The sequence below is a fragment of the Protopterus annectens genome, chromosome 14.part0 (genome assembly GCF_019279795.1).
Source record: "Protopterus annectens isolate FY-2018-M chromosome 14.part0, PAN1.0, whole genome shotgun sequence".
NCBI classification, from domain to species: domain Eukaryota; kingdom Metazoa; phylum Chordata; order Ceratodontiformes; family Protopteridae; genus Protopterus; species Protopterus annectens.
In genome coordinates this window covers 1,158,222,330-1,158,245,954 of record NC_056748.1, presented here as the reverse complement: position 1 = coordinate 1,158,245,954, position 23,625 = coordinate 1,158,222,330, and the positions used below count along the sequence as shown (strand labels likewise).

The 23,625-nt window shown below is 39.5% G+C and overlaps 1 protein-coding gene across 2 annotated transcripts in view; it reads right to left on the bottom strand.

Moving 5' to 3' along the window:
- The window catches only part of LOC122789471 (microsomal triglyceride transfer protein large subunit-like), a 1,260,333-nt gene that overhangs the window by 678,662 nt on the left and 558,046 nt on the right, over positions 1-23,625 (bottom strand). The gene's annotated exons all lie outside the window — the stretch shown is intronic.

Below are 23,625 nucleotides of genomic sequence, written 5' to 3'. Positions count from 1 at the left end.
GGCAGCTTCTGTTCTAGATTATACTAAAAATTCTACCAGTGCTGGTCTAACTGTACACCATATGTAAGCTTTCTGAATTCAAGAACAGCCCTACCACAATGCTTGTGCTATCTACTCACTCAGAAATGCTGCACTAAGTGTACTCATAGTGTGCACTTTGTGGTAACCTTTATAAATCTGCCCTTAACTCTAGCCTAACAAACCAAAGCAGCACAGACAGGGAAAACTGTATTATGGTATACAAGAGCAGAGCTTATGTATACAAAAGTTCAAAGACTAACAAACAGCAAAGCTAATTATCTAAGATTCAGAAAAATAAAACTGTAAAGAAGAAAAACCAGTAGTTAGAAAACTAACAAGAAAAACATAAGAAAATATGCAGAAAAAGCCACAGAGCCCTTATCTCCAATGTAGCTTTGATAGAACGCATCTGACACTAAACAACGGCAAACAAGATCAGGGAAGATTTAGTCATGCAGAGCATTATAAAAGAGGAGATGGAGCTTTGGAGCAAAGATTGTAAAGTACCAGCCTCACATCTGATCAGCACCAATAACCCACAGGTTGAAGCAGATGGAAAAATCATAATCGCATCCTAAATATTAGAATTGGCTTCCTTAAGAGCAATTGCTTAAAAAGACTAAGATACTTATTATTGTACTCATATGTCAACAGTTTCTTACTTAATGGTTCTACCTGGTGGCCAGGAAAGGATAAAGTATGCACAGCTTTCTTCTGATTCAAATAGTCCCAAAGCTTTAAAAGCATTTTCTGACAAAATATTGCATTATGCACCTATATCTAATTTAAATTTTACAGTTTGTCTACTAATTCTCAGTATTTCTGACAGTCTGCTTTGCTCACCTGTCTCATTTTCTGTGATGCATTTTCAAACTTCAGGTATCAAGTCTTTTTGCTTCTAATGTATCAGCGAGCAGTTCATGTTCATATTTTTAACAACATACACATTTTTTGCATGCACTTGCTTTTCCATTTACACATCTTTGAAGAATGCCTTTTCCTAGCACAGATTATGCAGAATGACGAAGAGCCGAGTAATGTTTTCTAAATGACACTCTTACTAAGTGGCTGTTAAATTAGATTTTCACTTGGATTTCATTTTTATATTCATTACTTTTACAATAAATACTTCATCTCTTATTTTTTCCCTTTTTATTTGAAATAATTTCATCCTAGACACCTCTTTTTCATCAGTTAATGTAACTGTGTCCTAGTAATTTAAGGAAGTCTGCACACATCTCCACTTCTTGATAATACCGAGACTGGTGTTCTTATCACACATTGCCTCCAGTGGAGCTCTGGAAAATTGCGCTGGAGCTTCCAAAGATCCTTTTGACAATATCAAGTTATAAACTCACAGTATAATCAAATATTCATATATCTAGATCTGCAAGTGCTACTAAAGTAGTATAAACTACAAAATATTCAGCATAACCTCAGGTTTACAATGGTAGCATTTACTAGATCCCAAAGCCTTAAAACGAATTTTAAGTAAAAATAAATACAACAAATAATATTTTATGTTTTGTAAACTATTTACAGTATATCAATAACTACTTCATGCATTCCCTCTATTACAGATCTCTTAAGTGTGTACCTTTAACTCCCTGTGGGTGTGGCTTAAGCCTTTAAAAAAATAAAGTTATCACCTTACAGTTCAAACAAATATTCATATCTCTGTGTTACTAGAAAACTGTAAATTACAAACCATTCAGGATAAATTAGTCTTTACATTGGTGGCATCCATTCAGTTTGATACTTTAAAATGGATTTTATAAGCCAAAATAAAGGCAGTGTTCACCCCGGGAATCACTCCTGTGGCTCTGCTCGACAGTGGCACGGGAAAATAAACTTCTGGGTGGCGAAAGCCAGGGAATCTTCATGGCTAGCCTTATATAGGCCCTAGCGCGGTTAGCCTAGTACCTACCTATGAATATTAATTTTGTAATGCATAAACAGCATATGATATCTCAGGAAAATTCAAGCAAGACACATACTGCCAGCAGGATTTTATTCATACAGCTGTGAGCTTTCATAAGAGGCTATGCAGTTATTTCTGTAGTATCTGAATGTTGAGATACTTAGAGAAATATGAAAATTATTACTATACAAATAAACAGTATACAAATAATAATCAATATCTCTTTAGCTGCATTAGACAGCGGTCAAATATCAATGCAATTGTACTTGCCATCATGTATGCTTTAAGATGTAATCTTCTGATACCTTGCATGTAGTATGATTTTGGAAATATTAATGCAAATATGAACAAGCAATATTTGATGCCTAGAGGTGTCAGTAGGAGTCTGCTGAAACACCTGGCAGCATCACTTGGCTGTAATGAGTTAAGCATAATATTTGTTCATTCTGCTATGAGCTTTCATATGAAGCTAACTAAATCTACATTTTTTGGTTTTGGAAATATTTACAGAAATAAGAAAATTATAACAATATGCATAATTAGTATATGAATAACAGTTAATATCTCTATCTCCAGCTGCACTAGACAGAGCTCATGCATAATGTACAGCTTCATTGCTCATCATACAGGTTTAAAGATTACATATTGTGTTCAAGATTGGTTTTTGTTACTGTGGCAAATAACAAAAGTAAAAAAGACACATAGCCCTAAAATTAATTTGCTAGCTTTCATTTGAGTTTTTTTAATATTATGTTGTTAATTTGTTCTATCTGAGCTGTATATCTTTCAAAGGCACAGCTTTTTCCTCACACCCACTCAAAAGCTGAGTCAAGTCTTTTCAAACATAGTGCCTGGTTACTAATAAATGCTGTTTAAATTCATAAGAGAAACTTATACTCTTATTGTCCAAAAAGGTACGTTAAAAAAGACAAAATGAAAAAAAGGGGGGATGGATCTGATAAAGCTTTATCAAAAGCACTACAGATCAGTATACTGGACTTTTTAATACGGTTTACTGGATACAGTCTGTCTGATTTCGTACTGTATTTTTTCAATGCACATTTCTCTGGAATGGTCTCTTCTGGATCATGTTACATTTCAATAATAATACATAGAGCCAGGTAAAGATAGATGGTGTTCAGTTGATCCCCCCCCAACCAACAAGATGGCCATCCAGCATCTAATCAATAGGTGGAGGGAAACACACCCCTAATCCTGCCCCCTCAGCTCTCCAACCAGAAATGGCCCGCACTCCTCTACTCCCACTTCCTTCCAGATGGACTTGTGGAAAACCAGCTTGTCTTGAAAAAATTATATTGTATATAGTAGTGCTCATCTGCCCTGGAAAAAAGGAACTAAGATTTTCTACTAGAATAAGGTCACTGGAGTCTTTTTTATCATTAACACAAGCTAAAATTTTAATTAATTGGTTTGATTGCTCACAGGGCCTGGACTAGCTTTAACTTTGTGACTAACAGTAGATAACATTTTCAAGAAACTATGTGGTGGGGGTTGAGAGGTCCTAGTCACTTTTACTCATTCTTCTTGGATTTTTGCCACAGATGTCGGAGCTGGACTGATAAGTTCCTTGACAGAGACAGGTGGTAGTTTAAAGGTTATATAATATAATTTTGCATCTATTAAGGCAAATATTAAAAGGCAATATTAGACACCTTGAGCTGCCACAAAGCTGATCCTAGAAAAAATGCCAAGAGGTGTCTCTGGGGTTTAATAAGCCTGCCCCTTGTTTAATAATTTTTAGGTGAATGGGCACACTAAGTTTTAAGTTTTCTTTTAGTTAGCTGCAGACCCCTTTCAATCACAATCTATTACAGATGGTGATAAAAAAGAATAACTGTCGTATAATTAAGACAATGAGTTAACAGTAAATTGAATAATAACATCAGATTATGTAGATTTTACACAGTACAAGTAATGAACCAACACATGCTTTACTAGATGCAAGTGCATCATTTATTTACAATGTTCAAAACTAGAAAGTTCTTGAATTTCTGTTTCTACAATAACAACTGAGAGCACTTGCTTTCTTTATAATTAAGCTCTATAGAGTTGCCACATTGAATGTGTACAGAAAATTGTAGTAGTACAAAGTACATAGCTGTAAATGTTGGTTAAAAATAGCAGCAATAAAAGTAATTAAATATTTAATGTGGCCATGCTGCAACTGGTGACAGTAAAAGAGACTTAAATCACAAAGTATGTTGTTGTTGTTGTTTTTGTATCTTTTTTTTTTTTTTCGGTCAGGGTCACCGAGCCCGTCTCCGGTCCGCTAATGATTGGCAGTTGATTTTACGTGTGTTGCTGCTGATGCACACAACACAACCACGCTTCAACGCCCATCCACGCATGTCTCCACACAGAAGACACTTTAGCTGAGAATCGAACAAGACAACGTCTTTCTGTGAGGCGACATACACTCTCTCACTACAAGACAGAAATGAAAGCAGATCCAGGTTTAATAGGATAAATAAGTCCGTTAGACCATGATGTACTGGCATGTAAATAAGTATAGCAGTGCTGAGGAGCTGTGAGTAAAATGATGTTAATGACTTCTATAAAAGAAGATTTACTTATTTATTTGGTTTGGCAGAAATGCTGAAATTAAATGAGAACTGCTACGGTTAGGCAGTTGGGTATTTAAAAGGAAAAAGCAAGTCCATTGCAGTAGCTGATTACATTACTGAAAAGAAAGTTCAGCAGACATTTTATAGGTATCCAATGCAAAGTAAGGTAGAAGGGCACAAAGCCCTAGACTGAGGAATAAACTTAGTGTTATGATCAGAGGTCAGTCATTATCATTCTTTAAAAATAATCTCAAAATATATACGTGGAAAGTAGAAATATAAACATGCATTACAGCAATCAAGCCTATTGTAAACTAGACACTTAAGCCTACTGGTGTACAGCTGCCATACACTTGCAAGACCCACTTACCACAAAACAAAGTGCCTGGAAGCCTTTATACCTACATGCTCGGCCACTGTGGCGTTGATAAGCTGTTCTGATAATGGTCATCCCAAGTAATTTCATTCATAACTGAATGGAATTCAGCTTTTCTTCATCCTTACATGAAGATGCACCTCTTTCTACCAAATTATAGGGTACAATCAGTAGCTTACACTTTCTAGGCTAAAATTATAATGGAGTAATAGTCCCCATTTCTCCACCACATGGAACTGTATCCCACATGGGAAATAACTACCTTACAAGTGCTGCAAGACCATCTATCATTCCTGCATAACCAGATGACCTGGTTTTGTCCCAATAACTAGTGGCATTAGAACCATCTAGATAATGATCAGTTCCGTTCACTACTAAGTGTCCATTTCATGAGACTTGTTCAGCATGTACCATCAAATTAATTCACTAAGTTAATTTATTGTAACATCTTATGCATTCGTGTTTTTTCTGCTTTCAAACGTTACAACGGTATAATCATAAATTTGCCTGGTGGACTTCCTTCTCCACACTGTAAATACTGCTACAACATTACTGTGACAACACTTTCCTTCTTAACCCTTGAAAGAGGGTGCCATTCATACCATTAAAGAAATATTTACATCTACGTTTCACTGCTGCGGGTAGCCTTGATATCTTGAAAGACAGCTGAGAAAGCAACAGGGCAATACTGATGCAGTTTTAGGTCTAACTCACTGTCTCTTTTGTTTCTTATTTATTTATTTGTCTTCATTTACTGGGGAAGTCCAACTAGGTAATACGCCATTTTCAGCAAGGCCCAGGGAGAAAAGCTCCAGTTGTTTACATTGCATTATACTAAGTTCTAGATAAACACAGAGTAGTTACATTTCTATTTACACTTATACACAAACAGTATTTACAATTATACATTCTAAAACTTTACATAGGTGCAACTTAATGGATTGTACAGGCAGCAGTTATGTCTAAAAATTGTTTTCTCATTTCAGTAAGAGGTTGACAGTATTCTGTTTAAGGAGAGTATTTGGAGAGCATCGTACAGTGAACTCAGTGTCTTAACTGAGCATGTGCAGGACCAGGATTGTTTAAGATGTTGTTTAAGCAGTGGTTTAAAACTATTGAGTTTGTTGGAGAGTTTTACTTGTGTGGGGATACTATTCCACAGTTTAACAACGTATTGGGAGTAGAGCAAGTCTCCTGCAACATTATTGGACTTATTTGTAAATAATAAGAATTTGTTACTAGAGCAGAGGTCTCTTGCTGGACAGCAGGTCAGTAATAAGTTATGTAGTGCAGGGCATTTTTCTGTATGATGAATGAGTTTGTGTGCTATAGATAGTTGTGACTATGTTAGGTAGTTGTGTAGTTCAAGCCAGTTTAATTGCTTTAAGCTATGACAATGGTGGGTACTATGAGGGAGATTGGTGGCAAATTTAGCTACTTTATGGCAAGTTTCTTTCTCTGAGTATCGTTTACGTTTGTTAGGATAGGAGCGGCGTATAAGAGAGACGGCAATAAGAAGGTGGTGGCTAGAGTTTTTGTTGCAGTGTCTGTAGGGAATCCATTGATCCTATAAAAGGAGCATAGTTTCTGGTGAGTAGATTTAATGGTGTGCATATATGCTGGTCATATTTGAGATTGTTATCTATTATAACGTCCCTAGAAATTTACTGTGCATTACACTTTCAAAGACAGTATTATTTGTTGACTTTATGGTAAAAAATTGCTTTTGATTTTGGCAACTTTTTGAGGTAAAAAGCATTAACTTAGTTTTCTAGAGGCTGAGTAAGAGGTTTGATTTTTTGAGCCAGGTTTCTACAGAAGAGAAAGATTTCTGGGTAATGTCTTGGTACTTATTTGTTATTGAGGCTGAACGTATTAATGTTGTCGTCTACACACTGAACTAAACTAGCTTGTTGAGTGGAGGTGTGGAGGTCATTAATAAATATATTAAACAGGAGAGGACTCAGGACAGAGCCCTGAGGGATACCTGTAGTAACTGGTTGAAAGGATGAGTAGATTTGTTGCCATTTAATGGCTTGTTGCCTTCCAAATAGGTAACTAAGAAACCACAACAAGGAGTATTGTGAAAGTCCTTTTGGGGATAGTCGAACGAGCAGTTGCTGCTGGTGTATCAAATGCCTTTGACAAGTTTAAGAACATGGTGGACAAAAACAGACCATTGTTTCTACGTTGGTTTATTATACTATTAAAATGTAGTGGAGCAGTAGTGGTGCTTAGCTGGGGCCTAAAGTCATGCTGTGTTTCTGAGAGCAGGTTATTTGAGGTTGGGTATTGCATCAGCTGCATATGGATCCATTTCTCTAATATTTTGTTGAGGGAGGAGAGAAAATCGATTTTTGGTCTGTAGTTATTAAATTCTGTAGATGTGCCGCCTTTGTGCAGTGCTATGATGTAGGATTTTTTCTGCAGTGATGGGATGTATTTTTCTACTATGGACCTATTAATTAGTATGGACACAGGGAAGGCTGTGACTTCTTTGACCATTTTTAGGTAGACTGATGGTAGTTGGTCTACAGTTACCGAAGTATGAGCAAGGTAGGTACTGGACTAAACTTGAAGAGTTGTGGGAGGGTTTTGCTAGGACAAGGGTGGAGAGAGAGGGGCAGATGTATTAGAGTCTAACAGACATAATATTGAATGTATAAAGTAGGAATTAAACTGTGTGGGGACAGAGTCTGTCATATTGTCCGTTTTTGGACAGGGAGTGGTAGTCTTGCCAGGGTGCAGCAGTCTATTTAGTGATGACCAAAAAAGTTTTGGGCTACTTTTATGTTTGTCTTGTATGTTGGTATAATATCTTTGCTTATCCTGTTTGATATGGAGTTTTGCAAGGTTTCCAAGATGTTTAAATTGCTGGAAGGCATTTTGAGTTCTATTTTTATACCAATTTTCCCAGGTTTTATCCCATCTTGTCTTTTTTTTTTTTGTCAGGCATGGTACGGGGTTAGACTTTACTCTTTTATTCTGTACTAGCACTAGACTAAACTATTTAAGGTCTGTAAGAATATGCTATTAAAGTGTTCTACAGCAGTATCTAGTGGCATTGTTATAAGTACATGCCAGTTATATTGTTTCAGTGTTTCATTAAAAATATCTTTGCTGAAATCGGTTGTATTTCGTATTTGATTATAGATATGTTTATCTAGGTCAGGCGTCAGCAACCTATGGCACATGTGCCAAGTGTGGTACATGGAACAATTTCCAGTGGCATGCTGAGTGAATCAAAATGCAGTAAGTATGATCTCATAAAAAAATTGAATTGAGAGACAGAGAGAGTGAATGCATGTATGAAGCAAAAGCGACTGTGTGTGAGAGATTGGATGGAGTGAGTGAGTGAATGCATATATGAAAGCTGAAGATAATGTTTGTGTGAGCAATCAAAGAGAGAGAGTGAGTGAATGCATGTATGAAAGCTGAAGAGACTATGTGGGTGAATGATCGGAGAGAAAGTGAGTGAATGCATGTATGAAAGCAGAAACAATTGTGTATGAGGGAGATCGTGGAGAGAGAGTGATCGTAATTAGTTATAGGTTCATAGGTAGGTACTAGGCTATTGGCCCTAGGGCCTATATAAGCCTAGCCAAACGGTACCCTGGCTTTTGCCACCCAAGAAAATTATTTTCCTGTGCCCCTGTCAAGCAGAGCTGCAGAAGTGATCCCCGGGGTGAATTTCCTATCTCCCATCCAGTCATCAAGATTTTTCTTGAAGTTATTTAATGTATTGTATAATAGACCTGCAATGCTCATCTTCCTCTAGCTTGAGGATTTAATTCATTGAGCTTCACCCTTCATATAAAACCTGTCCATTCATGAGTAAATTGCATACTAATTCTGACCTCTGAGAGGTATTATTTTTGTAATATACATCCTGTCATGGCTCTCTATTGACATACAGTGAACTTTATATAACAATATCATTATTCAGTAAATAGTTTTGTTTCTTTAAAGAAACTAGGACAGATGTCTTCTTCCTCTCATGTTAGTTGAGCCCACTGAATAGAAATGGCTCTGTGACAGAAAGACCTTTTTTTTTTTGGTCAGCTGGCTGTCCCTACCTGACATTTCGGAAATCTGGCAACCCTGGCTTAGGCTGTCACACTGAGTGACTTTCCAATTACTTTGGCTCAACACTACTTAAAAGTTGCCGACTCCTGATCTAGGTTATGGTGAGTTCTAATAGTTAGTATGTGGTCACTTATACTATCTGAGAGGCAGCCTACTTTTGTCAATTTGTTTGGATTCCAGTTTAATGTTGAGCGTCTCCCTGAAGTTTTAGTGATTCTAGTAGGCATGGTTATTAATTGCCTGAAGTTGAATAAATTTACGGATTCAGTAAGGGGTAATGGAATTTATGAGTTGCCAGTCTATATTTAAGTCTCCAAGTATTATATTTTCATGGTTAATTTGTTGGGATATCCAATACAGGATCCTTTCAGCAGTTATCAATGTTATTCCTTTGTGGTATACAAATTGCTGTCAAACATATAGTTTTCCTACTGCTGATTTTTTAGGAGTGGTATTAGAAGTTCAGCATTGTCAAATGTGGGTATTTCCTGTGGAAGTAATGTTATGGTTAGGGAATTTTTACAGATGATTGCTACACCACCTGCATGATTGTTTTGTCAGTCATGTCTGAGTATATTGTATCCGGGGTGGTGGTGGTGGTGGGGGGGGGGGTGATTTCATTATCGTTTGTTTCTTTTTTTAACCAGGTTTTAGTAGCTATGACTACATCAGGAGTGTATGTGGCAAAGTAGGCATGTATATCATGGATTTTATTGCACATCAGTTAACAAAATCTGTAATTACCTTAAAATTACTCTGGACCCATGCCCACATAGCTGAGTTAAATGTAGACCCATTCTATACTATTCACGCAGTAAAAGCAAGCACAACACCATTCGTGTGTACAATAACTTCATCAGGCAGTATACAAGTGTAGAAAATAACTCTTTCTTCTAAATTTAGTTTAATATAAAAAAGCTTAACAACAAGTCATTCTGAGTAGTTTGTGTAAAGGCAACTGCATGTTATATTTTTTCTTGTTCCTTTGTGCTTAAAACAGTAACAGTTTGTTTGTCTTTCGGCTTTTCCCGGTTAGGGGTCGCCACAGCGGAACTCCGGTCCACTAATGATTGGCAGTAGATTTTCACGAAAGCCAAGGTGCCAGCTTGACGTTCAACCTTCAACAAAGGCACGCCCATTTAAGCACATCTTTTGAAAGCACACCCAACCACGGGCAGGACATGCAGACTCCACACAAAAGGCACTCCCTGCACTCCAGCCGAGAATCAAACAGGAGAACCTCTTGCTGTGAGGCAACAATGCTACCGCTGCACCACCGCGAACAGTCTGTTAAGAAAATTTAAATTAAAGGACTAACTCTACCTACCCTTGTGGGCCAAAGTGGGAGATAGTTTTTTGAGTTTGTATACATGCAGAGGGCTGGCTCTAAAGTTGTCTTTGATTTCTTGCATTACCACGTACCTGGGGAAGGAGCTCTTCCCCCCACCCTCACCCAACATCTGGAACTAGTTAATTTAACTTGCTGGAGCTACGGGTGCCATTTTTTAAAATTACCTGTTGCTGTGCTTCCCAAAGGTTAGCGTGCTCCCCATCTAAGTGCCTGTAATGAAGGATATGTTCAATGCTTTTTTTTACACTTATTAGATTGAAATGATGCATATATATAATTTTAAAACTAGCTAACTCATTTCTTTAAAAAGGTTAGCATTGCTTAATGTATGTTTGTTAACTGCATATTACTGGTAAGACTGTTAGCTCTGTATGACCAGAGAGTAATGTACTATGTGTGACTCACTTCAACTCTACATGTTTGAAAACTGCTTTATTAGATAAGCCAGATAGAATAGCATTACAAACAGCATCATTCAGTGCATGTCTATCAGTTTACTGCCTAACGTTTAGAAAACTGCTCATGCTAGTGCTGTGACTTTGTAAGTCAATATTGATCAATATATAACTTTTGCAGTAACACTGTTAAAGTCTGCTATCAGCAGTATTTTTAACAACTTAGCTACCTGCATATTATCACTCTGTGATATACTGCTAAGTAGAAAGCAAAACAATGCTCTATTAAAGTAATGCCTTTCCATTACTAGAAGCAACAGGAAATTCTTGCTTAAGGAAGTGTAGGACTCACATTATTGTTTGTAATTCTAGCTTGTAAGGAATATACTGGCTATAGTACTATTGTTTATTGAAGATTCTTCTTCTTCTTTTGGCTTTTCCCAGTTAGGGGTTGCCACAGTGGATCACCTGTCCGCTCATGACTGGCAGTGGAGTCTTACGGTGTCAAGTTGCCAGTGCAGTGCCCAACCTTCCACGGAAGGCACATACAAGTACGCACTCACGCCTAGGGCCAATTTACAGTATCTAATCCACCTACAGCATTGTCTTTGGGATATGGGAGGAAACTGGAGCACCCGGAGGAAACCCACACGACCACAGGGAGGACATGTAGACTCTGTACAGAAGGCACCTCAGCCAAGGATCGAACCGGAGAACGTCTTGCTGTGAGGCGGCAACGCTGATTGCTGCACCACTGTGGCCGTCCACTATTGTTTATTGAAGATTATGCTGTTTTTTTTTTTAATTCCTTACAGGTTTTAGTGCTTGCCTAATCTTAACTACTCTCAACTTCTTTTTCTAGTTTCCGTTAACCCTGTAACTCTGTCTCTTGACCCATCACTCAATTCCAAAGTCTTCTAAACCTTCCCAGAAAAAGAACTGATCCACTATTACTTAATATTAATATCAGAAGCATCCTTAAGAAAGTACAAGAATTACATACCACCATTGCTCTTTATACCCCCAAAGTTCCCTTAATAACAGAAACATGGCTAAAACCAGATATTAGCAATAATGAAATTATTCCTCCAGGGTACAATATCCTTAGGTTAGACAGGGGAAAAAAAGGAGGTGGTACTGCCATTCTGTTTAAACATAGCTTCAATCTAGTACCCATTAGTCAAAGTACCCCCAACTTCAATAAAGCATAAATAGCAGTTATGTACTTACCATAACGTTCCATGTGAGTTGTTTATCTCGCCTTTATTCTCACTGATGGGTTCAGAGCCAATCCTCGGCTCCAACACGGCTGATAGCAAGCTCAAGGTTTGCCAGTAGCTCAAGACCAAGCCCCTTATCCCACCATGCACTGCTGGAATCACCTCAGATCTTGTTTGCTGCGAATAACAGTATATACATATATATACATATATACAACATATACATACCCTCTTATATATATCTAAGAATAACACTTCCCAAAAGGGAAGAAGAAATATTGAATAACCAGGATGGTATTAGCCTCTAAGTCAACAGTCAGCCTGGAGGGGAAGGAGGGAGGGACGTGAGAATAAAGGCGAGATAAACAACTCACATGGAACGTTATGGTAAGTACATAACTTCTATATGTGAAGTTGTTAAATCTCGCCATTTATTCTCACTGATGGGTAGCGTCCCTAGCACCCTCAACCTTGGGTGGCTCATGGGAGTATGTTCTTCAGTACCAGAGAACCAAAGAAAGACCTATCCCTTGAAGCCCTATCCACTTTGTAATGTGTGATAAAGGTATGAGGCTTAGACAAAGTGTCTGCAGAGCAAATATTGTCAAGGAGCAATTTAGCTTGAAAAGCAGAAGAGGCAGAGACAGCTCTGGTAGAATGAGGTTTCGGTTTATGCATTAAAGGCATGCTGGCATTCTTATGAACAAAGGATATACAATCGGATAACCATTTAGATAAAGTTGTTTTAGCCACTGGATTGCCTTTTCTTACTTCTGAGAAGGATACAAAAAGTTGGTCTGATTTCCTAATGTTTTTAGTTCTGTCAAGATAAAATCTGAGCTGTCTGTGAACATCAAGTTTGTGCAGCATGTATTCCAATTTGCTAGAGTGGTCAGGGAAAAAGACTGGCAGTTCAATGACCTGATTGATATTTGAGTCAGAACAGACTTTAGATAAAAATGAGGGGTTTGTTCTGAGAGATACTCTATCATCATGGAAGATCATGTAGGGTGGTCTGATAGATAATGCTTGAAGTTCTGACACACTGCTGGCAGACGTAATGGCCACAAGAAAAATTGTTTTCCAAGATAAAAATTTTAAATCACAAGAAGATGCTGGTTCAAAAGAGGGAATAATAATTTGAGACAGCATACAATTTAAATTCCAGGGAGAAAGGGGAATTGTGATCGAAGGTCTCATATGAAGAACGCCTTTAAGAAAGGTTTTAGATAATTTATGGCTCATAATATTTGAGCCACCAAGACCAAGGTGAAAATTTGAGATAGCAGCTAACAGAACTCAAACTGCAGCAGCTGCTGCCCCTTCCTTAAAAATTTTTGTTAGAAATTCTAAAATCGAAGATAGAGGAGCTCGGAAAGGGTCAATGTTCTGCGCATTGACCCAAATTGAGAACCTTTTCCATTTACTGCCATATAATTTCCTGGTAGACGGCTTGTGAGAAGATAAGAGAATCTGTCTTGTATCTTCTGAAATTGAATGAAGCCTGGCAATTAGGGGAAGTGGATTAGCCAAGCAGTCAGTTTCAGGGACTGCAGAGAAGGATGAGGATCCCTGACGGATGAGTCAGAAGGTCCGGAACTGGGTCCAGGATCCATGGATCTTCCAACAGATGATGGTGGAGAAACGGAAACCAAATCTGTCGAGGCCAGTAGGGGGCTATGAGTATAAAAGTCCTTCTCAGCGATTTTGCTTTCTGTAAAAATCTGGGTATTAATGGGAAGGGTGGAAATGCATAGAGGAGACCCGGGGGTCAATTGTGTAAAAGTACGTCTCGGGGGGGGGGGTGACTGGGAGGTGGTATTAGGGCAAAGTAACTTCTGCATTTTGAGTTGATGTGGCTGGCAAAAAGGTTGCAGCAAGGCTGGCCCCATTTGCGGAAAATCAACTCCACAACCTGTTGTTTGAGAGACCACTCGTGATCGAGTAATATTGCCCTGCTTAGCTTGTCCGCTATCATGTTGGATTTCCCTGGGATGTGCGTTGCTAACAGAAAATGCTGGGACAACACAGCCCATTGCCAGACCCTGAGGGCTTCTCGACAAAGGGGGTAAGACTTGGTTCTGCCCTGCTTGTTCAAGTACCAGACTACTGACATGTTGTCGGTCTGAACTGCAATAGTCCCTAGAGGGAGAGAGTCCTGAAAGTACTGCAATGCCAGAAGTACCGCTCTCAACTCTAGAACATTGATGTGCAGATGTGATTCTTGATCTGTCCATGTGCCTTGGGCAGTCTTTCCCTGAAAATGCCCCCCCACCCTATCAGGGAAGCGCCTGTGGTCACAGTGGCTACTGGGGGGGAGAACAAAGGATCTTCCAATTATGACATGAAGAGACGTCAACCACCACTGAAGGTCTCTCCTGCAAGACTCCGTAATAAGAATCATGTGGTGCATCGGTAGTTTCTGGTAAGACCACTGAGCGAAGAGGAGCCATTGAAGAATTCGCATATGCATCCTTGCGAGTGGTATAGCCAGGATTGCTGCCGCCATCAAACCTAGTACTTTCAATACCTCCGCTGCTGTAGCTTTGTTCTTTGACACCAGTGAGCTGACGTTTTGGCAGAGAAGAGAGACTCTTTCGATAGGGAGAGTGGTAGTTGAGGTATCTAACTCTGCTCCTATAAAAACGGAATGCTGCGATGGCAATAAGGCAGACTTTTCGAAGTTGATTGTAATGCCTAATTGATGGCAGAGTGTCAGAGTGTATTGTGTTGCCTGAGTCAATTGATGCCTGGTGGTAGCTGTGAGGAGCCAATTGTCTAGGTATGGAAACACCTGGAATCCTAGACGTCTCAGGTGAGCCGTGACCACTGCCATGCATCTGGTGAACACTCTGGGGGCTGTAGTGAGACCAAAGGGCAGGGCTCAAAACTGGTAATGATTGGCTCCCAGCCGGAAGCGCAGATGATCTCTGGAGCTTCTGTTCATCTTTATGTGATAGTACGCATCCTTGAGATCTATGGAGCACATCCAATCACCTTTCCCTTAAAAGGGAAGAATGGACTGAAGCGTGACCATTCGGAACTTCTCTTTCTTTACAAACTGGTTGAGTCTGTTAAGGTCCAAGACAGGTCTCCAGTCCCCTGTTTTCTTTGGAACCAAAAGGAATCTTGAGTAAGTTCTGAATCCGACTTGGTCTGCTGAGACTGCTTGGATGACTCTTTTTTCTAGCAATCTGCGGACCTCTACAATTGCTTGTTCCCTGAGATTGGGTGGAACATCCGGGATTTTCTTTATAGGAATGGGAGGGGTAAAGAACGGTATGAAATATCCTCTAGAAATGATGCTTTGTACCCAAGTATCCGATGTTATGTTTAGCCAGGCTTCTGGGTACAAAGACAAGCGACCCCCGACTGCCTCCAGAGCTGAACAGTCGGGCCCCTTTTCAGGGGCGCTGGTAGGACTGACCGGGGAACTGACCCCTGTTGCCTTGTTGTTGCAGACCCCCTCTGCCACGGGGGTGGCGTCTTCCGTTATAACCCCCTCCTCTACCTCTAGAGGGGGTTTCTCCACGTGTGTCCTGAAAGGCTGCCTGAGTTTTTCGGAACCACATTTTTCCTCCCCTAGGGCCCTTGGGGTAGGGCCGAGTAGGGGTCGAAAAACTGACCCCAACAGCAGATAAGGTCTTGCCTTCCTGCTCACACCTGGTTAAAGTTTCCTTTACTTTGGGCCCAAACAGTGATGAGCCATCGAATGGGGTATTAATAAAGGAAGACTTAAAGGGTTCCGCAAAGGAACACAGACGCATCCAGGCTTGTCTTCGAAGAGCAATGCCTGAACTAGCGGCTCTACTTGAACCATCAGCTGCATAGGATATGAGACGCATGGATGAGTTCACCACTGAGTTTAGGGTAGCGAGCTGGGTGTTGACTAGGTCGGCCACTCCTGCAGCTACCGTACCCTGGAGAGTATCTCCTAGCTCTTTCAGGAGGTCTCTCTGTAGTCTTGTAAAATGGGTTAAGTAGTTCAGTGATCGCAGAGAAAAAGTCGCTGAACTAAACCTGCGCTTCCCATATCTATCCATAACCCTAGAATCTTTGTTAGGGGGATGGATAGAAGAGGATGTCTCAGATACTTCCTTTTTGGTGGCTGCAGCTACCACTATGGCATCAACAGGCACTCCTTTTGTCAAAAATGGTTTGTCCACTGGGGCAGATATGAATTTGTTGGGTCTACGAGGGACAGGTTCCATGGCCTCCAGTGACTCCCACGCCTTACGAGAGATCAGATCCATGAGCTCGTTGTAAGGCGGAGACACCCAAGAAGTGGAAGGTTGAGACCCAAAAGCCTTCAAGAGCACGGACTCATCCTCAGTAGGGGTCTTGGACTGTCAATTGCCCCTCTGACTAAGGATCTCTAGTATCTCTGCAAAGGAGATATCCTCAGAGGGGGATCGAGGGGACCCTTCTGACTCATCTAAGTCCGTGTCAGATGTCAAAGACTCCTGTGGGGAGTCTAAGTGCCTCCTCTTGCACAGTCTCTTCCTGGGCACCTCGTCAGTGGGGGGATCTGGGGAGGTCTCAGAAGAGCAGGGGACGCCCTGTGGGGGTTCTTGAGGCTCGGGGTCTCTACGCTTAGAGGGATCAGTAGATGAAGAAGCAGACACAGGAGCTTGAGGGGAGAGAGAAAGCTGAACCGACGCTGATGTTGTCTTTGGAGACAAAACTCTCCTCATAGGATCGAAGGCACCATGGCTCCGACGAGAAGGAGTGGGCAGACCTGAGAATACCGTCCAACACTCCCGCACCGAAACCCTGGGCTCCGAGCCCGAGGTAGGAGCCGAGTTCATCTGAGCCAAAGTCCCGAGAGGAAGAGTCGGGAGAGCGTCGGCTCCTAGAGCCCTTGGTCGGGGCCGAGGACATCCGAGTACATGGAGCCGATAACACAGGTGTGGGTATCGGCTCCAAGGGTTCGACCACCATCGGTTCAATTTTCTTCGGCTCCGAGAGTCCAGTACGGCTCGGAGGAGGAGTAGACAAATGCGGTTCCATGGTTTTCTGTACAGACGAGCTGGTCGGGGCCGACAACAATTTGGCAAGTCCTGGTGCATGTAAAAGCTTCTGTACTAGCCGATCAATGTCCAAATCTGAAAGGCTGACTGAAGATTTAGCTGAATGCACCGAAGGTGCTGACTGGAGCAGAGGTGAAGAAGGAATTTCAGAGACTGGCTCCAATACCGAGAGCTGGCTCCGAATCAAAGGTACACTTGGTTCCGATGACTGTGGAACCGATGACCCTCCTTCTGAAACCTTAGCCTTTTTTGAGACCTTATCTGAAGGCTTAGATTTTGAGGATTTGGAGGCCGTACTAGCACCCTCATGGCTACTCAAAACTTCTGAAAAAGATTGCTGTAGCAATCCCCTGTCTATAAGTTTCCTCCTTCTCTCCAAGAGGACTCTTTAAGAAAAGGAGTGGCAAATGCTACAGGTGTCTTGGAGGTGTTTAGCCCCCAGACTGTAGACACATTGAATGTGTCCGTCAGTGACGGACATTTTCTGCCCACAATCTGGGCATTTTTTGAATCCCGATTTGGGATGGGATTTCTCCCTATCATCTGACATACTTAAGAGAAAAAACAAAGCTAAGCCTAATCCGGGCACTATCTATAACAGTATTTTATATATATATATATATATATATATATATATATATATATATATATACAAATATAGGGCTAAAAAGCCTGACTATTATAAAGATTAATAGTAGAGAAAAAAGGGCTAAAAGCCCACACAAACTAAGAAGCCAACAAGGCCCTAACTTTTAAACTATTTGTACTAAGTATTTAACTAGAGAGTAAATATAATAGTATTAACACACACTATATATTTTAAACAAAAAAGAAAACTTTTTATAGACTTGCTGTTAATTTGTTTCTAAAATGGTCCGAGCTAGCTGGATCACCAAGATCTCTCTTGCTGCGGCAAACTAGATCTGAGGTAATTCCAGCAGTGCATGGTGGGATAAGGGATTTGGTCTCGAGCTACTGGCAAACCTTGAGCTTGCTATCGGCCGTGTCGGAGCCAAGGATCGGCTCCGAACCAATCAGTGAGAATAAACGGCGAGATTTAACAACTTCACATATAATGTTTACAAAACTAACAAACTCTAAAAAAAAACTTAAACATAGTTGGAACCTACATCCCTCCTGGCAACAAACTCTAAATGGTTGAACACAAATTCCTTACCCCAAGAAACAATTATTATGAGCATTTTCAATTTAGACGGGTACACCTATTACTCTCAAAGCCCAACTAATCACATAAATCTTCATGGCTATACCCAATTAATTCAATTTCCAACTAGAATAGACAAAACATCCAGGAGACAGTCTGCCTTGGACAGACCCATTCTCTCCTTAGATTCTGGTTCTCGTCCAGATACCCTTAGCGACCATAGCCCAACCTACTTTCTAAGATACCATGTAAATCCACTGAAACTCAATATTTGCCAACAAATTCATAATAAAAAAATGTACCCCTAATGAATTCATGTCAGGCCTTAAATGCTGTAATTGGTCACCCCTCAAGTATTTCCATCTAGAGGACTCTATAGATTTTTTTAATTCCACTTTCCTTAACATCCTGGACAAACGTCCTTTTCCAAGGAAAATAAGAGTTAAATCCAACTTTGGTATACCAAGGAAACAAGATCACTACTAGAAACAACAGATAAAACTTGGGAAAGCTGGCAAACTAACAAAACCCTAGCAAATAAACAGTCTTACCTAGGACTAAGAAACAAAGCCAAAAAAAAAAATCAGACAAGATAAAATAAACCATTACAGAGCTAGCCAAACAAAACATCAAAATAATCCTCAAAAATGTTGGACAGCAATACAAAAATTACTACCGCCAGGACAAGCTAGTACACCTTCCCCAACAACACTATAGATAGCATTGAAATACAATTTAATAAATACTTCACAGAGACCATCTTACCCTTTTCAAATAACACCTGGCCAACATTACCACTACCCCATGTAACACCTAATCTGGATTAGCAAAACATTTTCCTTCAACCTGTTCCTATAGAAATTATAAAAAAAAAAATCTAAAGAAGCTAAAGACAACTCTAGCTGCTGATCAATTGTCTGCAGAATATCTCAAAATCTCTGTTGCAGCCATCTTGTACCCAATTTCCATCCTTATTAACAAATCCATCTCAGAAGAAAAAGTACCAACAATTTGGAAAACGTTATCCCATTGCATAAAGGAGGAAAATCAATGGAACTATTCAAGTACCATCCTACGGGAATCGTATCACCTTTATCTACCATATTGGAGAGATATATTCACTTCCAACTACTAAAGTATCTCTTAACCAATTATATCTTAACTAAAAATCTCCTAACACTCAGCTTGGATTTCGGCCAAAACATAGCGCTACTACTGCCCTGATGTCCTTCACTAACACCATTAATCAGCAGATAAATTATGGGTAACTAGTATCCTTTATCTTTCTTGATCTATCCAAAGCTTTCTATACTGTCTCTCACACGAAACTCATAACAGCTTTTTCTGACTTAAAACTAAGCCCGTTCTCACTGGCATGGCATGGTTCCAGGATTATCTGACTGGGTGACAGCAGGCTGTAAAATGGCAACAGAATCTGTCTCTTCTTTTACCACTCACTCTTGGAGTTCCACAAGGGTCTATCCTAGGTCCTCTTCACCCTTTTTTCTAACAATCTTCAGAGTTCTAACCTGCATGCATTCCTTATCCAGTATGTAGATGACTCTACTCTAAGTGCTGCACAGTGCACCCACACTCCAACAACTTCGAATTATAACCCAGCAGTCCTTCTCTTCAACAGAATATTGGCTAGCCAATGCTCAGCTCATTCTAAACCCCAACAAAACTAAGTTCATGCTTTTGATACCCACAAGAACCACTGACCCACCCCCACCCTTCAGTATATCATCAGCAAATAATACAATTATTTATCCAGTATTCAATTCTAAACTTCTCAGTGTGATCATTGGATGTCGCAATAGTGCAGTGGTTGCATTGTTGCCTCACAGCAAGAAGTTCTCTGGTTCGATTCTTGGCTGGGGTGCCTACTGTGCAGAATCTGAATGTCCTCCCTGCATCCACGTGGGTTTCCTCCAGTTGCTCTGGTTTCCTCACATGTTATAAAGACATGCGTCTGGAGCATTTCTCCCTGGGCCTCCACTGAAAATGGGCTTTGTTCCAAGTCACGCTTTTCCGGTAAACAAATGTTAAATTAATAAATAAATAAATCATTGATAGTGACTTGATATTGAACATTAGCATAGCCTAGTCAATAAAGAAAGTCCACAAAAAACAATTTCTAGCAAACCACACAAAAGCCACCTCTACACTAGAACTCACTTTGTCTCTACCCTGCTCTATGCATCTCCCATTCTCACTAACCTAATAAAATTCTAATCTAAGTAAACTTGCCACCTGCTACAATAAAATTGCAAAGTTTGCCACTGAATCAATGTACAGATCTCACCATTTCCTGGCACTAAGACAACTCGCTTGGCTAGAACTGCCCAAACTCCTAGCCTACAACCAAAAACCCATCAATTGCTCTACCAACCAGATTAATCTCCTGCCCTTCATAACCTCCTCCAACCCTACTGTACTAATCAAACTGGAATAAATAAATAAATAAATAAGTCCTTCATTCCACAAACAAACCACTATTAAAGATCTCTTTAGCTAACAACACAGCTGGCGAATCCCTCTACTCTAACTACATAGCTAAGCTCTGGAATTCTCTGCCCCTAAATATAAAAACTACAACAAATACTGTAAAATTCAAAAAGAACCTTAAAACCCATCTATCCAATACTTGGATATGCTCTTGCACTAACACTGGCTAATTACAAACGGCCTTCAGTTAGTAACCACCCTAGGAACAGTTATACAAATCTACTTTACATTTTTTGAGCTCTGTATTTTTAAACTGCTTTTTAACCTTATTGAACTCTGGCTATGTTTATTGTACAGAAAATGTAGTGTAAATCCTTGCAAGCTGTAAAAATGCTGTACTGTTCGCAATGTAATAATCCAGTACTTTATGCTCTATATTGTACTACACAGTGATGCATTTTTGTATGTATATATGTTCTGTCTCTGTTCTATTGTTGTATCTTTGTAAAATCTCTATATGTATTCATGTGGAACTTTTCTCCCTGGGTCTCCACTGAAAAAGGACAGTGTGTCCAGTCATAATTACCTGGTAAACAAATGTAAAATAAAATAGAACATAAAATAGATTCATATTTAGTAAGGCAAGTTTGGGTTCTGTTTTTTTTTTTTGCTGATGTGTATTAGATGGCTGGTTTATTCTGGGGTTGGAAGTGTTGGTTTTATGAACAGTGGGGCCTGGGTTGGGGTGATTATCTCTGTTAATTTTTTGTATTGATATTTTACAGATGGAAGGATGTGGCCAGTTATATTTTGGTCTTGGTATGGAATTATATCTTAAATTTGGATACTTAGTTTTGAGATATTTATTGATAAATAAAACAGATATGATTTGTTTTTACAGATAGGGTGTTATGGAGAAAGACAGGCTTGGTGGATGCTGATAATCTTTGCGAGGACAGGTGTAAGTCTTAAGTATTTGAAAGAGGTGGATTTGATAATTGATGATGAAGGCTAGTAGAGTAAGGAGGAATAGTAAAATAATCTGAGTTAGGAGCATCTTATTTAACTTGGGGTTTATCCTTGCTGTAAATCAGGATTAGAAAATGTTGGAAGGGTACTGGGATGGTTGTAGAAATGTAATTTGATAGTTATAGGGGGGCAAGGATTAAGACAGTTTGAGTGAGAGTCTTGGGTGGTAAACAAGAGTGGATATTACTGTTGGGAGCAATTCTATTGATTGCTTTCTTTTGAGTGAACTGCTGGTATTGGTTTGAGGAATATGTAAGTGGTGCTATGGAAGTATAAATGTAAAGCAAGATGGGGTGGGTGGGAACTGAGAGTAGGGTAGGGAAGCAGAGTGAGCCTGAGCATTAGTGAGGGGTGAACAAAGTGGGATGAAAACCTGACAGAACGAAATAGAAAAAAAAACAATCAGTGACTTAACTTAGCCAGAAATTAACTAAGAGAGCTAGATAAGTAAAAGAAAAAATGAAGTTTAAAAGGCCTCTGACATAGTCAATGAAAGTCTTGAGTTTTTTGCTGTAAAACACAGTTTTAGTAGAAGAGTTAATCCAATATCACCTTGACCTGACTAATGGTGATAACAGTAGAAAATTGCACTTAACTAAATGAACAACTGTATAATGTAAGGATGTTTTGCAGACTTTGAAATGCAAAGTCCAAAGGCCAATCCAACCCTTACAGATTAGCAAAACAATGAGAAAAGGAAGCCAGAATGCAGTAGTGTAATTCTGCAAAATTAATGGCTTAGAACTCAAAGTGGTTACACAAGAAGAGAAATAGGTATACATGCATATGATCGACAGGTGGATGGTCGAGCGGGTATGGCTGAAAGGAGTGCAGCAACATCTCAGAAATGCGATTGCAAGTGTTGCAAATCGCAAAGTCACATCCCCTTTTTGACCCATGTTAGCACTCATTTTAGAGTGTAGAGCAGTCAGAAATGTCGAATTTGGTGTTTTTATGACATTCCGACCATTCAGCATTACAGGATTCACGAAGAAAAGTTAGTAAAATGTATGATCGAGCAATGTGAATTTGACCATATGAATGTGAAATGAGAAATAAACTTAAGGAAGGGAGATACTGAACTGCTAAAAACGATGAATTGAGCAAGGAGAAAGTACCAATAGGACTGCTATGGTTTAAGAAAATGGAACTATTATAGTGGACAAAGTTCTTTGTTTGAGCCTGCCATAATATTTATAATTAACATAAAAATATAGCCCACAGACTGGTTTTCAAACTGCAGACTTCACTGTTACATTCATATCTATTTGACTGCAGGGACGTTTTTATAGCAAAATAAAAACACACTAAAGAGACAGTTTAGTGCACTGAATCAATGCTGACTGTTCACAAATACTAGCTCAGAGCTGAAAGTGGTTTAATAACTTTCTCAGGAAAGGAGAAATAAGAAAGGACGGGGGAGACTAAGGGTAACTTCCTTGAAGGCATGCAGTTCCACTAAAGAAAGCCAGAAGGATGTAAACAATAGGAATAGCAAGTCTAGAAGAAGTAAAGAAAATATAAGAGAAAGAAATAACTTGAGTAAGAGTAGTATAAGTTAGTGTCAGTGTCTGATAGGAAGTAAAAAGTAAAAGCTGACCAACAGGATGTCAGTGGAGGAGGGTTTACAGACTATAAGGCTATTGTTTACAAACTAGGACACTGATGCACCTGTATTCAGTCTAGTCACTATGCAGTTTAAAATACATGCAAAAGACGGGATGGTGCAACACTTAAAGCACAAGGGCAGAGGTGGTACAAAGATTCTTCTAAATACATGGTGGATGGATTGATTGGACTCAGACTGCCTACTGAATGAGCCTGTGTATGCTTTAGGGATGTTTCCAGTGAACCTGTTGAAAGAAAAGAGAAAGTAAAAAAACCAATGTATTCAAGGTTCAGTTCTTAAAACACAGTAACATATTAAATGATATTTTCAGTAAAACAGCAGCAGAAAACAGAAAATCAAGGATGCAAAAACATTTACTGCTGTTTTTT